Source organism: Ursus maritimus, unplaced genomic scaffold, assembly GCF_017311325.1.
Source record: "Ursus maritimus isolate PB19 unplaced genomic scaffold, ASM1731132v1 scaffold_1, whole genome shotgun sequence".
Taxonomy (NCBI): Eukaryota; Metazoa; Chordata; class Mammalia; order Carnivora; family Ursidae; genus Ursus; species Ursus maritimus.
In genome coordinates this window covers 31,133,984-31,149,092 of record NW_024423343.1, presented here as the reverse complement: position 1 = coordinate 31,149,092, position 15,109 = coordinate 31,133,984, and the positions used below count along the sequence as shown (strand labels likewise).

Genomic DNA, 15,109 nt, shown 5'->3' with positions numbered 1-15,109 from the left:
TCTGTATGCTGAGCAAGGACATGGTTTTCCTCACCCTCTACTAAGACTTTCAAGGGGAAAGTAAATAGTAAAGCACTTTAAAGAGATTATAAAGCAAAGCACCTTCCCATTATTAAATCACTCGTTAAACACATATTTATTTATTGCACTGATATATGGCAGATCCAGTTGTAGGCTCTGTCAATGCAGCAGGAAAGAAGCAGAGAAGGATTCCTACCCTCATAGGGTTTACACTCTAGTAGCTTGGAAGTAAAATTTGGGAGTTGCAATATCTATGTGGTATTTAAAGCATGAGACTAGGGGTGCCTGGGTGGCACAGCGTTTGGGCGTCTGCCTTCGGCTCAGGGCGTAATCCCGGCGTTATGGGATCGAGCCCCACATCAGGCTCCTCTGCTATGAGTCTGCTTCTTCCTCTCCCGCTCCCTCTGCTTGTGTTCCCTCTCTCGCTGGCTGTCTCTCTCTCTCTGTCAAATAAATAAATAAAATCTTAAAAAAAAAAAATAAAACATGAGACTGGATAAGATCACCAAAGAGTGAATGTAGATAGAAAAGAAATTTGCAGTGACTGAGGCCCACTAGCAACACACGATAGGATGGATGAAGAAGACACTGAGAAAGAGCAGCTTGTGGGATGGAGAAAAGCCGGGAGAGTGAGCTATTATGTAAACTAAGTGGAATGTTTCAAAGAGGAGAAAACACACAGATGCATCTGATGCTGACAGGTTGAGTACAAATAGGGCTGAAAATTAAACACAGAATTTCATTACATGGAGGTTATTGTTGATCCTGGTAAAAACAATTTTGGTGGAAGGGTGGGGAGAAAGGACTTGACTCAAATGTGTTCAAGAAAGAGTGAAAAGAGAAATAAATAGCCAGGGTGGGGGTGTGGGGGGAAAGCCGTATAAAAGCAATGTTCTGTAAAGGATATTACCTATCTAGTCTTTTTGTTCTTCCCCCCCCCAATACCAAAATCATGACTATAATTGAAAGCTGTAGGCTGTTAGATAAAAATATTAGCCTCCAACAATTCTCAAAGTTTGTTTTTTTTAAACTTGGAATTTTAGGCAAGGATTGTATTAAGTTAGGATACTAATTTGGTTGCTATAATGAAGGTCAAAATAGCAATGGAACAAGACAGAAACATTTCTCTCCTACATAAAGGTCTGAGTGAAAACATTCAATGATGTTGGGGGCCTGGGGTCCCTCTTTTTCTGCCAGGCTGGACCATGGCTTCCATCTTGGGGTCTGTGATGGCTACTGTAACTTCCACCATGACTTCCACATTCCAACAAGTAGGAATGAGAGAGAGAGTATATTGTTATCTTTTTAAGGGTATGACCTGTAAGTTGCACGTAACATTTTCTCACTTCCTATTGGCCAGAATCGAGTCATCTTCCATGCCTATGGCTGAGAAATGTAGGCTTTATCTGTGTAGTTATAGGCCCAGATTAATCTATTACTAAAAAAGAAAAAGAGAAGATATGTGTGTGTAGTGGTGATGGTAGGGGGGCAAAGACTAATTAAAACTGCGGCTATGGAATGAAAACTTTATACATTTTTTTCCTGATACAGCTAACTTGAGCATAACTATATTTGACAAATAATGAATAATCTACAGTAGGGTCTTAATATTAAACTTCAACTTTTCTTCATTAGGAATTAGCCATCAGGTCGTGCTGCTCGTGGGATGTCTGGATGGCTTAGTCGGTGAAGCCTCTGCCTTCAGCTCAGGTCATGATCCCAGGGTCCTGGGACTGAGTCCTGCATCGGGCTCCTTGCTCCGTTGGGAGCCTGCTTCTCCCTCTGCCTGCCCCCCGCCCCCCACTTGTGCGCTCTCTCTCTGACAAATAAATAAAACCTTAAAAAAAAAAAATAAAGGTCATGCTGCTTGTTTGCTGTGCCACAACAGTTATTTCCTTGTGTTCAGCTTGCATCTTATATCTATCTATTGTATAAAATTCTTGTGTTCTGAAAATACATCCATTTATTATATAGTCTACAAAATTCCTGCTGCTTATTTAATAAGGCACAGCTTCTCTATTTTTCTATCTTATCTTGAGATCTGTTACTCCGGTCCATTGTTTCTTACTTTAGTATCTTCCCAAAGAACACTTCCTAACTCATTTTATGAGGCCAGTATTATCCTAATACCAAAACCAGACAAAGATAACACAACAAAAGAAGACTACAGACCAATATCTCCTAAAATATAGATGCAAAAATCCTCAACGAAATACTGGCAAACCGAATCCACCAGCATATAAGAAAGATTACACACCAGAACTAAATGGGATTTGTCCCAAGAATGCAAAGTTGGTTCAACACACAAAAATATATCAATGTAATGCATCATATAATGCGTCATACTAATGGAATAAAAGATGGTCTCAGTAGATGCAAGAAAGGCATTTGACCAAATCTAAAATTCTTTCATGATAAAAACACCCAACAAAGTAGTATTAAAAGGAAACTTCTTCAAGGTCATCTATGAAAAATCCTAGTTAACATGATACTTAGTAGTGAAAGATACTTAATAGTGAAAAACTTTTCTCTTCAGAACAGGAACAAGACAAGGATGCCTTTTCTTACCACTTTTAATCAACATTGTACTAGAGGTTTTAGTCAGGGAAATTAAGCAAGAAAAACAAATAAAAGCACCCAGATTGGAAAGGAAGAAATAAAACTGTCTCGTTTGTATACGGCATGATTATATACAGAAAAACCTAAAGAATCCACAAAAAACTATTAGCATTAATACACACGTTCAGCAGGACTGCAGGGTACAAGATCAATATATGAAAATGGGTGGTATCTACTCAAAGCATGATGAAGGTAGTCGTTTGCTTCTTTTGGAAAATATCATCACTTTCTGATGGGGGTTCAAACTAAGAAGGCTCTCCAGTTGCACATGTCAGGGTGCTTCCTATGTAGCGCCAGGAAACCAGCCTGTGCTCACAGCATCTTGGGCTCTTCTGTTCAATTTCATGCTCACAATGGAGTCATCTAGTGGTTTTCAAATGCCAGGGCTACAAGGAAGAGTGTTTTTCTTTGACAAAGTTTCACTTGTCTGTAGTGAGATGAGAAAAACATGATTGATGTAGGACACCTTTAATTCTACTTAAAGAACTGTCATTATTTTGAGAATGTATTCTTCCTAACATTTTGGTGTCCGAGATACTCTCTTTGTATGACTTTGTCATGGTAGTTTATACTGGGATCTTTTTTGTTTAGAATTTTTTTTTTTTACTTAAATACTTGTCATTACTTGGCAAAGTAGAAAGCTAACAAAGTCCCCCACTAATTAATCAGTTTGTTTTTGAAAATTTTCTTTGAGAAACTCAAGAGTCTGGGAACCATAGGTGGAAGCTATGTTAGCTTAGCTGTGTTTACTGTTTTCAGGGCTGCACGTTAATTGTATCTTTGTCCTTTGTGGACTCCTCTTCCTTTTTCTCTTCCTCATTTTAGTTAATCTAACAAATTTGTCTCTCCAACTCTTGTCCATTATGAATTAGAAAATTGTTGGTGATGTGGGAGGAAGGACAAAATAGTTTGAAGGATCTGAGATTGCTTAACTTGGAGTCTTAATATCATTCCTCAGAGATAGAGAAGTTGTGATGCAGAGGGCATGGACCTTAAATATTTTTGGACATTAAAATAGGAAGAATTGGGTTAAAATTGTTGATCACATGGTTGAGCAACACAAAGGAATTCATGAAATGGGGCCATTATTAACCTTCGAACAGCCTACAAACATCCAGCTTGGCGTTTTTGTCTCTTTGGAACACTGGCCATGTGAGTTCAGATCTGTCCAAATCTCGGACACTGAAGCCGGGCCTAGTAACCCCTAGAGAATCATTTCAGCTGTTTGATTACAAAACATTCTGATGACCTATGCAAAATTCCTGTATGATTTTTACATTATAAAATGGATGACTTTCCATCATAAGGAATTTTCCAAATTCTTAAAGAAAGGTCTACAAATCAGGACTGACCCATGGGCAATCATTGAACACTACATCAAAAACTAATGATGTACCGTATGTTGGCTAAATGAACGTAATCATAATAAAAAAAAAAGAAATATGCTTTGACCAATGAAGTGACAAAAAACCAAAACAAAATGAAAAAGGATTCATAGTTCGAACTACTTCATTTTTAATATTCTACTGATTTCAATTATTTCATGATTATCTTGTTCATGAAGATACAAGCTGGTAAACCTGCAGGCAAACCAACAAATATTTAGAGAGCCTGGAGTATTCTTTTTCCTTGTCTTCAGTGTAGTGAAATAAATATTGCTATCTAAAAAGTGTTTTTTTAAAGATTTTATTTATTTGAGAGAGGGAGAGAATGAGCGGTGAGGAGAGGCAGAGGCGGGGGGAGAGAGAGAGAGAGAGAGAGAAGTAGAGTCTCTGATGAGCAGGAAGCTTGATGCGGGACTAGATCCCAGGACCCGTAGATCATGACCTGAGTTGGAGGCAGACCCTTAACCAACTGAGTCACCCAGATGTCCCTAAGGAGTTATGTATATCTTCAACATTGGACTTAGAATCACAGCAGTGTTTCTCTTGCTCCGAACAGCTGTTTTGCATTGTTTGGAGCCAAAAACCTGTTCTTCAACTCTGTTCGTGCAAGTAAAGGAATGAAGGCCCACAGAGGTTAACCATCTTGCTAAAGTAGGGCCAATTAGGTTTAGAAGCCAGATTTCCTGATTCATAGCTTATCGTTTTTTCCGCAGCATCAAATTGTCTTCCTCAGGACTTCTGCTCTGAAAAATAGACCGTAAAGAGAAAGATTTAAGCAGGCTGAGAGAAATTATGGCCCACCTCTGACAGGCTTTTTGTTTTTGATGGATGTTACAATTTAGTTTGCAGAAAGGGAGCTCTGGCACAGTACATTTCAACAAATGGTGTTGTTTAATCAAACCTGCCTGTGTTCACAGATCTGTGGAGCGTTGGAGCCTGGGGGACTTCTGAGGTTATCCAATCTAGGAGCTTCCAAATGATTCAAAGCTGCAGAACACTTTCTTCAAATAAAGGCTTCCATAAAAACACACTATAAGAAGCAGTTCCAAGCAAAGCTTCTCTCACTGAGGTAGGAGCAGGAGCTGGGATCTGTCCCCTGGTAGCCCTTAGAGCACTGTGCTCTGTGGTGAGTAGTTTCAAGACCAAAGTCCTATCTTTGGCCCTCATTTTGCATCTGAGGAAATTGAAGACATGCCTTTGCTCTCTTAAGTTATATTCTCAAATAAATATTTTTTAAAGATTTATTTGAGGGAGAGAGTGCATGTATGCATGAGAGAGGGAGAGAGAGAGAGAGAGAGAGAGAGAGAGACGGGCAGAGGGAGAGGGAGAATCCCAAGCAGACTCTCTGCTGAGCATGGAGCCTGATGTAGGGTTCGATCTCACAACCCTGAGATCATGACCTGAGCTGAAATTGAGTCAGATGCTCAATTGACTGAGCCACCCAGGTGCCCTTATCCTCAAGTAAATTCTTAAGAAAGTGTGTGTGAAAGGCAAAAATTTGATCCTTTTCAAGTTTGAAAATGCTTTTATTTTGCCCTCACATTTGATCAAGGATATGTGAGTTGAAAATAATTTTGCTTCAGAACTTTGAAGTTCTGAACTTTCCTCCTGCTTGACTACTTTTGAACTAGGACATCTGCTTCTTCCTGCCTTCAGACTTGAAATGAAACATCATGTCTTCCAAGTGTAGAGCCTGCTGGCTTTCAGACGAGAACTACGTTGTCAGCTCTCCTGGTTCTCAGGTCTGTGGACTTGGGCTGGAGCTACACCTCAGCTCTCCTGGGTCCCCAGCTTGTTGACTGCAGATCTCGGGGCCTGTCAACCTTTATAGTTGCATGAACCAATTCCATATTATATATATACATACATATATTACACACTCACACCCTGTTGGTTCTGTTTCTCTGGAGAATACTGACCAATACAATGATGTCCAAATTGACATTTATCTGTATGCCTTAACATTTATTTTGTCTCATTGACTAGAATTCTATTAATTAGTGCCTCATGTTGTTTATCAAGCATTTTTCTTTAAAAATATAAAGAAACATCCAGTTTCTGGTCCAGCATATAAGGAACATAGAAGTTGCCATTCCATCATTACAACAAGCAAAAAGCTGAACAAACTAAAAAATCAAAAGCTCTTCTTATATCTGTCAAAGAGCTGAGGTCAGAGGGTCAACTGTTGTGCCTAAAATTGGAGAGACAGGCAGAGACAGATAATCATGACTAACCAGAACGGAAACACCCAACCAGAACCCTCTGTGGGAACCAGAGCTAGGGTAGGAAAACCTGAACTGTAGTTGATGAATTGCTGGAGGCTCAGTGTGGACAACTGTGAGAGTTAAAAACTCCAGGGAGAACCAGTCATGGATGGGGAGGTCCCCTACACTTTTATGAGTTTTACCTCCAGGAGGTCTACCAGGTCTCACAGTGAGTCCTGGAGAAAAATTTTCTCATGCTGCTGGCACAGGGAGGAAGAAAAGAAGGAGAAAAGAAGTGAAAAACATTGGAGAAGTTCATAGTGCAAAGGAACTCATTACCATTTACATTAACACCTCCTAAAATGAAATACGTAGGTATAAATCTAATAAAATATGTTTAAGATCTATGTGGAAAAAACCACAAAGCTCTGATGAACAAAATCAAAGAAGTACTAAATAAATGAAGAGATATTCCATATTCATCGATAGGTAGACACAATATTGTCAAGGTATCAGTTCTTCCTAACTTGATTCAATGATATCCCAATGAATAGCTTAAAAATTATTCTGTGAATATGGACAAACTGGTTCTAGAGTCTTTATGGAGAAGCAAAAGTTATAAAATAGCCAACTCAATACTGAGGAGAAGAATAAAGTTGGAGGACTGACAATACCTGATTTTAAGACTTAATATAAAGCTACAATAATCAGGACAGTGCAGTATTGCTGAAAGAATAAACAAACAGATCAAGGGAACAAAATGGAAAGCCCAGAAACAGACCCACATACATATAGTCAACTGGTTTTTGACAGAGGAGCAAAGGCAATACAATGGAGCAAAGATAATTTCTTCTACAAATTATGTTGAAACAACTGGGCATCCATATGAAAAAAAAGTAAATCTTGACACAGACTTTAAATTCTTCACAAAAATTAACTCAAAATGGAAAATGGACCTGAATGTTAAACCTAAACCATAGAACTCCCGAAAGATAATGTAGGAGAAAAACTTACACGATTTTTGGTGTGGCAACAACTCTTTAGATATACATCAAAGGCATGATCCCTGAAAGAAATAATTGAGAAGGTAGGCTTCATTAAAATTTAAAATGTCTGCTCTGTGAAAGACAATGTCAAGGGAATGAGAAGACACGTCACAGACCGGGAGAGAATATTTGCAAAAGACACATCTGATAAAGAATTGTTATCCAAAATATGCAAAGAATGCTTAAAACTCAACAATAAAAAAACAACCTGATTTAAGAAACGGACAAAGACCTGGACAGAGACCTCACCAAAGAAAATATACACATGGCAAATAAACATATGAAAAGATGTGCCACATCACAGGTCATCAGGGAATTGCAAATTAACAACAATGAGATCCCATTACACACCTATTAGAATGGCCAAAATCTGGAACACTGACAACACTAAATGCTGGGAAAGATGTGAAGCAACTCTCACTCCTTGCTGATGGGAATGCAGAATGGTACGGCCACTTTAGAAGACAGTTTGACATTTTCTTACAAAACTAAACATACCATATAAACCAGCAACTGGGCTCCTTGGTATTTACCCAAATGAATTGAAAACTTAGGTCCACACAAAAAGCTGCACATAGATATTTATAGCATCTTTATTTGTACTTGCCAAAACATGAAAGCAACCAAGATGTCATTCAATAGGTGAATGGATAAACTGGTGCATCAAAAAAATGGAGTATTATTCAGTATTAAAAAGAAATGAATTACCAAGCCATGAAAAGACATGAAGGAAACTTAAATGAATATTACAAAGTAAAAGATGTCCCACTAAAAGGGCTACATATTGCATGAAAAGGGAAAACTATGGAGACAATAAAAAGATCAGTAGTGGCCAGGGTTAAGAGAGAGGGAGTAATGAATAGGTATAGCACAGAGGATTTACAGGGCATTGAAACTATTCTATGATACTATGATGTTGGATACGTGTCATTATACATTTGTCAAAATGCATAGAAAGTACACCGCCAAGACTGAATCCTATTATAAACTATGAACTTTGGGTGATAATGATGTGTCAATGTAGGTTCATCAATTGTAACAAGTGTACCACTCTGGTATGAGATTTTGATGGTAGGAGAGGTTGTGCCTTCATGGGTACATGGGTCTATGAAAACTTTCTGTACTTTCCAGTCAATTCTGTTGTGAACTTAAAAACTGCTCCAAAAAATAAGGTGTATTAATAATAAAATATATGTAGAGAGAAATATATTTGGGATAATATGGGAATTTCAGTGATTATTCACATTTTAGTGTGAATTAGTTTGGGGGGGGGATGTCTTTTTTCTTCTACCAAGGGGGAAAGTGAGCTTTGATTATGAGTAGGGAAAGGAATAAGACGGTAAGGGCTTAGAGAAACATAATAGTATCAAGCCTTGGATGGGTAGAAATAGTAGGTGGTAGGTAGTAGAGGAATTAAAATGCACCAGTGTTACTTTTTTTTCAGTTTAAACATGCTATCTAGGTTTGGTTCTATGTTGTATAATGTCATTGTAGTGTTGATATATGTAGGTTAATTTTTCTTTTCTAACTCAATTATTTGCATGTGTAATTTTGTCTTTTCCTTTTCAAGGGTCTCACTCCTTAATTCCTTTTCTTGTCTTATTGCATTAACCAGAACTTCTGGAATAATGTTGAGTAATCAGAGAATGATAGTTGAATTCCTGGTCTTGTTCCTGACTTTAATTTGAATACACCCAGAATTTTAATCTTAAATATAATGCTGACTTTTGATTTCTGTTAATAATCCAGGATTAGAAAAACACACCCATAACAGTAAAATATACTAATAACTTCTTAGAAATGGCTATTGAATTTTGTCCTACATTAAATTATTTTATTTTTATTTATTGTAACTTCTGTATAAATTTAACTATACATATGCACATGCTTACACACATGCATAATTTTCATAGATACATAAATGCGTCATGTCTGTACTTTTTACTTTCTTACCACACTTTCTCCTATAACCTAGATGAACAGTTTAAGATGTATCCTTCTATTTTTTTTTTCCAAAATGATATAATTCATTACATATGTTCATTGCATGTACTCTTTCGGGTTTGGCTTTTCTTATTCAACAATATTTCATGGAAATGCCTCCAAGTTAAACAGATGTTACATTTTAGTTTTGCCTCTGGTATTTATTAATTGCGTGTCCTTGGGTAGGTTAAGTAACCTTTCTGGCACAGGTTTTCCTGCCTAAACATGAGGATAATTATTCCTTTCTCTAAGGACTATGGTGAGAACCAAATGATATATATATATATATATATATATAGCACTAACACGAAACCTGGCAAATAGCAGGCCCTAAACCAGGGTTACTTGATCTCATGCCCAGCAGTGGGAGAGCTATCTCCTTTCTTTTCCCTTTTGGCAGTCATGGCCTTTGACCCAGGGATTTGTAAGTCAGCAAATGCCTGGGCACCTGCTGAGGGGCCATGAGAGTACCCTGTGGGACGCTTTGGTTCAGAGCAACACTTTGGGAGCCCCATGGCCTGGTTTTGAATCCACGCTCCATCTCTTTCTAGTTATGTTCATTACTTTGGACAGGTTCTTAGCCTCTCTGTGCATCAGGGGCCTCATCCTCAATGCAAACAACAGTACCTATCTGTTACACCTGTTGTGGGTATAAATGGCAGGATGCACGCGGTGCACTTGGAAGAGGGACTGGCGCCCTGAAATAGGGACAGACAAGTAACGTGAAAGGACAAGGGCATCGAAGCCCATCAACTTGTCTTTGCCATTTATTGGCTGTGTGACTTTGGGGGTTACCATGAGCTGTCTAATCCCCATCTTCATCTGGAAAGTGGGGATACTAATCCCCACCGTCAGGCATTGCTTGAGAGTAATGTAAGTAAGGAATGGCGGTGGTGGCAGCATGTGTACTGTGTGCTCAGTGCAGGCTGCCCCCTCCGCCCTTGCCGCGTATGGTCCAGCCTACGACTGCGTGTGCTTTGGCCACCCGACAGCTCCGTCCTTCACAATTCTCACAATGCCAGCCATGGACCTGCCAATGAACTTCCAAAGTGCATGCTCTTAGTGAGTCGGAGACGCCTGTGTCCTGACTGTCTGTTCTCTTCAAGAGGTTCATCACCTATCCCCGCAGGGGCTGGGGTCATGCTCTGATCTCAGTAGCCTTTGCTACCTTGTTTCATTTCCTTCCTGCATGTGGAAACATGCACTTTAAGTTTCAAGAATTTTCAACGAGACTACAGATTTTCTATTGGGCAGGTGAGCACAGGAGGAAAACCATGAAGCGCGTTTGTAGTTAGAGGACAGAGGAATGGGACCAAGATGAGCCTGGCAGATGCATAGCGACATCAGCTGGTTTTCTTGGCTTCACGGGGATATTGCAATCCTCCAGGGACTTCTCGGTTTCCTTCTCAGATAGCTGAGTGGAAGCTCTCCCACTATCCCCCCCCAAAGCAAAGCAAAGCAGGATAAAAAACAAAAACAAAAACAAAAACAAAACCCGCATAGGTTTTCAGGCAGTCATCTCATTCAATGCAAACACAAAATTCTTTCAACAGAACAATTCAGGGAAGGTATTACTACATGGATTTATCCATCTCGTCTTGCTGAGATTTGCTTGCTTCTGTTGGCAATACAGGGATTTACTGAGTTAGCTTATGGGCCTCGAATGCAAACTGTTAAAAACAAAAACAAAAATCCCCCAACTTTCCTCTCACGCGTCATTGCACGCATGCCTATGGAATTAGTTGGTGGGTGCTTTTATTTTTTTATTTTAGGAGTTACGTGTGATTCAGCAGCACCCCCTAGTGGCGATATTTGGAAACTGTTGGAAGTCGTGAGATACAACTGAATCTTGGGACTTCAAAGCAGGAAACCTACAGAAATACCTATTTTTTCTTTTAGTACCTAATAATATGAGCCACCCCAACACCCCCAAGTATGTTTAATTATATAGAACTCGTTTGATCACCTCACGACTTTGTATTTTCTTTGGACAACCCAACTGAACAAATAGAAACAACTGCATTTCCCTGCTTTGGCCGTTGGAATATTCCATCTGGGCCACGCCTCCGCCTGTCTCCACTTAAGCAGCACAGACCCAGGAAGTGGTGCCCAGTTCCACTTTTTTATTAAAGAAGATTCTGTCTTTCAGCCACTGGAGTGGGTATTGACGAACACAGTGGATTCTGTATTCGACCATAGGCAGCTCCATCTTGATATCACTTTCTATGCTATGGATGCCAAGTATTTGTACTACTTGTCAAAGGAATTATCCCAGCTAACCACAAATAGGTCAAATGCTTCAGTTTTTCCATCAGACATTCTAGATAATTAAGAGTTGCCTTATATATCCCTTACATAGATGGCTAGGGAAATCCAGCCATTATCATAAAACCTGCCGATAGAATCTCTAGAGTATAGTACTGACTTTTAAAAGATTATTAAACATGAAAAAGCTGATAAGATGAAACACTTATGCAGTTGAGCCAACTGGAGAATATATAAGTAGAACGGAAAGAGTGAAATATGTGAATCCCAGCCTCCGCCACTTGCTATTTCCTTGAGCCTCAGTTTTCATATCTGTAACATGAAACTGCTGTGAGCATCAAAAGAGATGTGTGTTAAGTTCTTAGCACAGTGTATAGAAGCTTAAATAAATGTCAATTCTCCCACTATGTCATACTGAAAAAGAGATTAAAGTTAAAACAGAGTTTACAGTTGGTAAAGCTTGAGCTGTGGGATTTGCATTAACTGACGCTGTGGCTTTAAGAAAGTGTAGTGGTTATAAGCCTGGATTCTGGGATTCTTGTCCCATATTGCAGATTCTAGATGTGCCACTTAACAAGCAGAAGGACGCTGTACAACTTACAACCTCTTTGTACAACCACTCAGGTTGCTCGGTTGCTAAGCATCCAAGGATAATAGCATCACCTACCTTATCAGATTTTGTAGGGATTAAATGATTTAAAGATTTTATTTATTTATTTGAGACAGAGAAAGAGAGACAGCACAAGCGGGAAGGAGGGTCAGAGGCAGAGGGAGAAGCACGCTCCACACTGAGCAGGGAGCGGGATGCAGGACTTGATCCCAGGACCCTGGGATCATGACCTGAGCTGAAGGCAGACGCTTAACTAACTCAGCCACCCAGGCGCCCTGGGATTAAATGATTTATTTATTTACTTATTTATTTATTTTTAAAGATTTTATTTATTCATTTGACAGAGAGAGCAACAGCCAGCGAGAGAGGAAACACAGGCAGGGGGAGTGAGAGAGGAAGAAGCAGGCTCCCAGCAGAGGAGCCCGATGTAGGGCTTGATCCCAGAAAGCCGGGATCACGCCCTGAGCCGAAGGCAGACGCTTAACGACTGCGCCACCCAGGCGCCGGGGGATTAAATGATTTAATACAAGTAAGTGTTTATAAAAGAGTCTGGCATAGAATAGGTTCTCCATAAACCTTAGTTATTATCAGTATTAAAAGGTGAAATACATCAAAAGGGCCTAGAAAATCATATTTAAATCCCTACATTTTCTGCTATGAAAATGCTGCTCTTTGAAGTCAGTACTTATTATTTTATGGTATCGACCGGCACTGCCCAACAGAATAATACTGTGGCCGCTTATATAGTTAAAATGTTTGTAGTACCCACACTAAATAAAAGTAAAAGTCAGCAGTAATAAGGCATAGTAGCATCACAAACTCCTTGATAGGATGTACTGGAAAGGACAATTCTCATCTGTAATTTTTCTTTTTTTTTTTAAAGATTTCTTTTATTTATTTATTCGACAGAGAGAGAGACAGCCAGCGAGAGAGGGAACACAAGCAGGGGGAGTGGGAGAGGAAGAAGCAGGCTCCCAGCGGAGGAGCCTGATGTGGGGCTCGATCCCATAACGCTGGGATCACGCCCTGAGCCGAAGGCAGACGCTTAACCGCTGTGCCACCCAGGCGCCCCTAATCTGTAATTTTTCTTGCCCCAAAGCGACAGCCTCATTCCAATCATGAGGAAACATCAGATAAACCTAAACAGAGAGGCATTCTGCGAAACGAGGGTGAGTACTCTTCAACAGCGTCAGGGTCATGACGCACGAACAAAGACGAGGAACGGTCACAGATGAGAGGAGACTAAAGGAACACAGCGACCTAAATTCCATGTGGTATCTTGGATTGGATCCTGGAAACAGCAAAACAAAATCAGTAGAAAAAAGCAGTGAAACGTGAGTATAATTTGTAGTTAATAGTATTGTATCAATGTTAATTTTTTGGTTTTGAGAATTACATTATGGTTATGTAAGATATTAATTGGAGAAGAAGCAAGGTGAAGATTATATGGGAACTCTATACAACTGTGCAATTTTTCTATGAGTCTAAAATGGGTTTAAATATTCTAAAAATTAAAAAGAAACAAGTATGGGCACCTGGATGGTTCAGTTGGTTAAGCATCCGACTCTTGGTTTCAGCTCAGGTCATGATCTCACGGGTTGTGGGATTGAACCTTGTGCTGGGCTCCCTTCTCAGTGGGGAGATTGAGATTCTTTCCCTCTCCCCCAACTTGCACGTGTGCGCTCTCTCTCAAATAAATAAATAAATAAATCTTTTTAAAAAAAGAAACAAGTGAGCTTAGCTTTAATGTTTTATTAAACTCAATACATCCAAAATATTATTTCAACATGTAATTGTTATAAGACTATTAATGAGATTTTACAGGTTTTTTGCATGGTCTTAGAAAATCTGCTGTGTATTTTATACTGACAGCACATCTCAGTTTTAACTAGCTATTTTTAAGTGTTCAGTAGCCACGTGTATCTGGAGGCTGCCATATTGGTCAGCACAGGAATAGATGCAGTGATGGGATGTCATTCAGGGGCCCAGTGACTCCTTGCCAGCTTTTGTCTGGGGTGATACCTCTGCTGGCTCTAGTCTTAGGCCTTCCCTTAGAAACTCTGAGAGCCCCCAGAGATGATTAGCCCCTAGGAGGGAGCTAGGGTTGACTAAGTCTGGTTAACATTGTTTTCTGGTCTGATGAGAAAACGTATAATGTGTAAAGACCACAGTCCTTTCTAAGTAATAAAATGTTCATAGCCCCAGTGCTCTCTAAAGGGTGGAATGGATACCATTAATTTTAAGAGGTGTGAGAAAAAATGATTTTGGGTGTTATTTGAACACTGAATAACATTGACTCACAAAGTCAGAATATTTTTTCCCATTTCAATTTTCGTTCTTTTTGATTACATCAAAACAAGTCTCATTTAGTTCCCTTGTATCTTTAGCACATTGCTAACATATACTAATCTCAAACTCTCTCTTGCTAGAATTTAATGCATTATTTGTTTCCATTTTGCTTATTCCTGTCATTGCCTTTTATTCTTGGCAGATAATACTGGCTTTCCATTTAATTACTGATATGAAAAATTTTAAAGTTTTTTATTTAAATGAAAGGATTTCTTTCAATATTTTATTTATTTTTTTATTTATTTTTAAGTAATCTCTATGCCCACCCTGAGGCTCAAACTCAGAACCCCAAGATCAAGAGTCACATGCTCTACCAACTGAGCCAGCAGCACACCCCTCTAAGTTTTAAGTAAAAAAATGTAAGGACAACTTTAGTAAAAACACAAACATTAAGATAATCATAGCCTAAGGGGCTTTGGGAAAAAACCAGAAACAGAAAAACACCCAAGAATAACAACAACAAAATTGTCCCGTGACTACAAGAATGTTTCAAATTTGGGGAACTTGTAGATCAAATCTCCGTTTCAGAGGTACCCCCTTTTATAGAAGCTCTAAGAAAAGACTTAAGCCTAGAAAAGCAGAATGGGGTATTCTCAGTAAATCAGTTCCTTTGTGAAATCTTTCCCT

The 15,109-nt window shown here is 39.2% G+C and overlaps 1 long non-coding RNA gene across 2 annotated transcripts in view; it reads right to left on the bottom strand.

Moving 5' to 3' along the window:
• The window catches only part of LOC103659774, a 58,099-nt gene that overhangs the window by 41,199 nt on the left and 1,791 nt on the right, over positions 1-15,109 (bottom strand). The window contains exons 2-3 of one of the 2 annotated variants that reach the window (XR_005837686.1): positions 7,244-7,295; positions 5,661-5,848 (exon numbers count right to left, since the gene is read on the bottom strand). This is a non-coding gene — a long non-coding RNA (uncharacterized LOC103659774). Of the gene's footprint in view, positions 1-5,660; positions 5,849-7,243; positions 7,296-15,109 lie in introns of those variants that run through there. The other variant, XR_005837685.1, reaches the window with a different exon arrangement.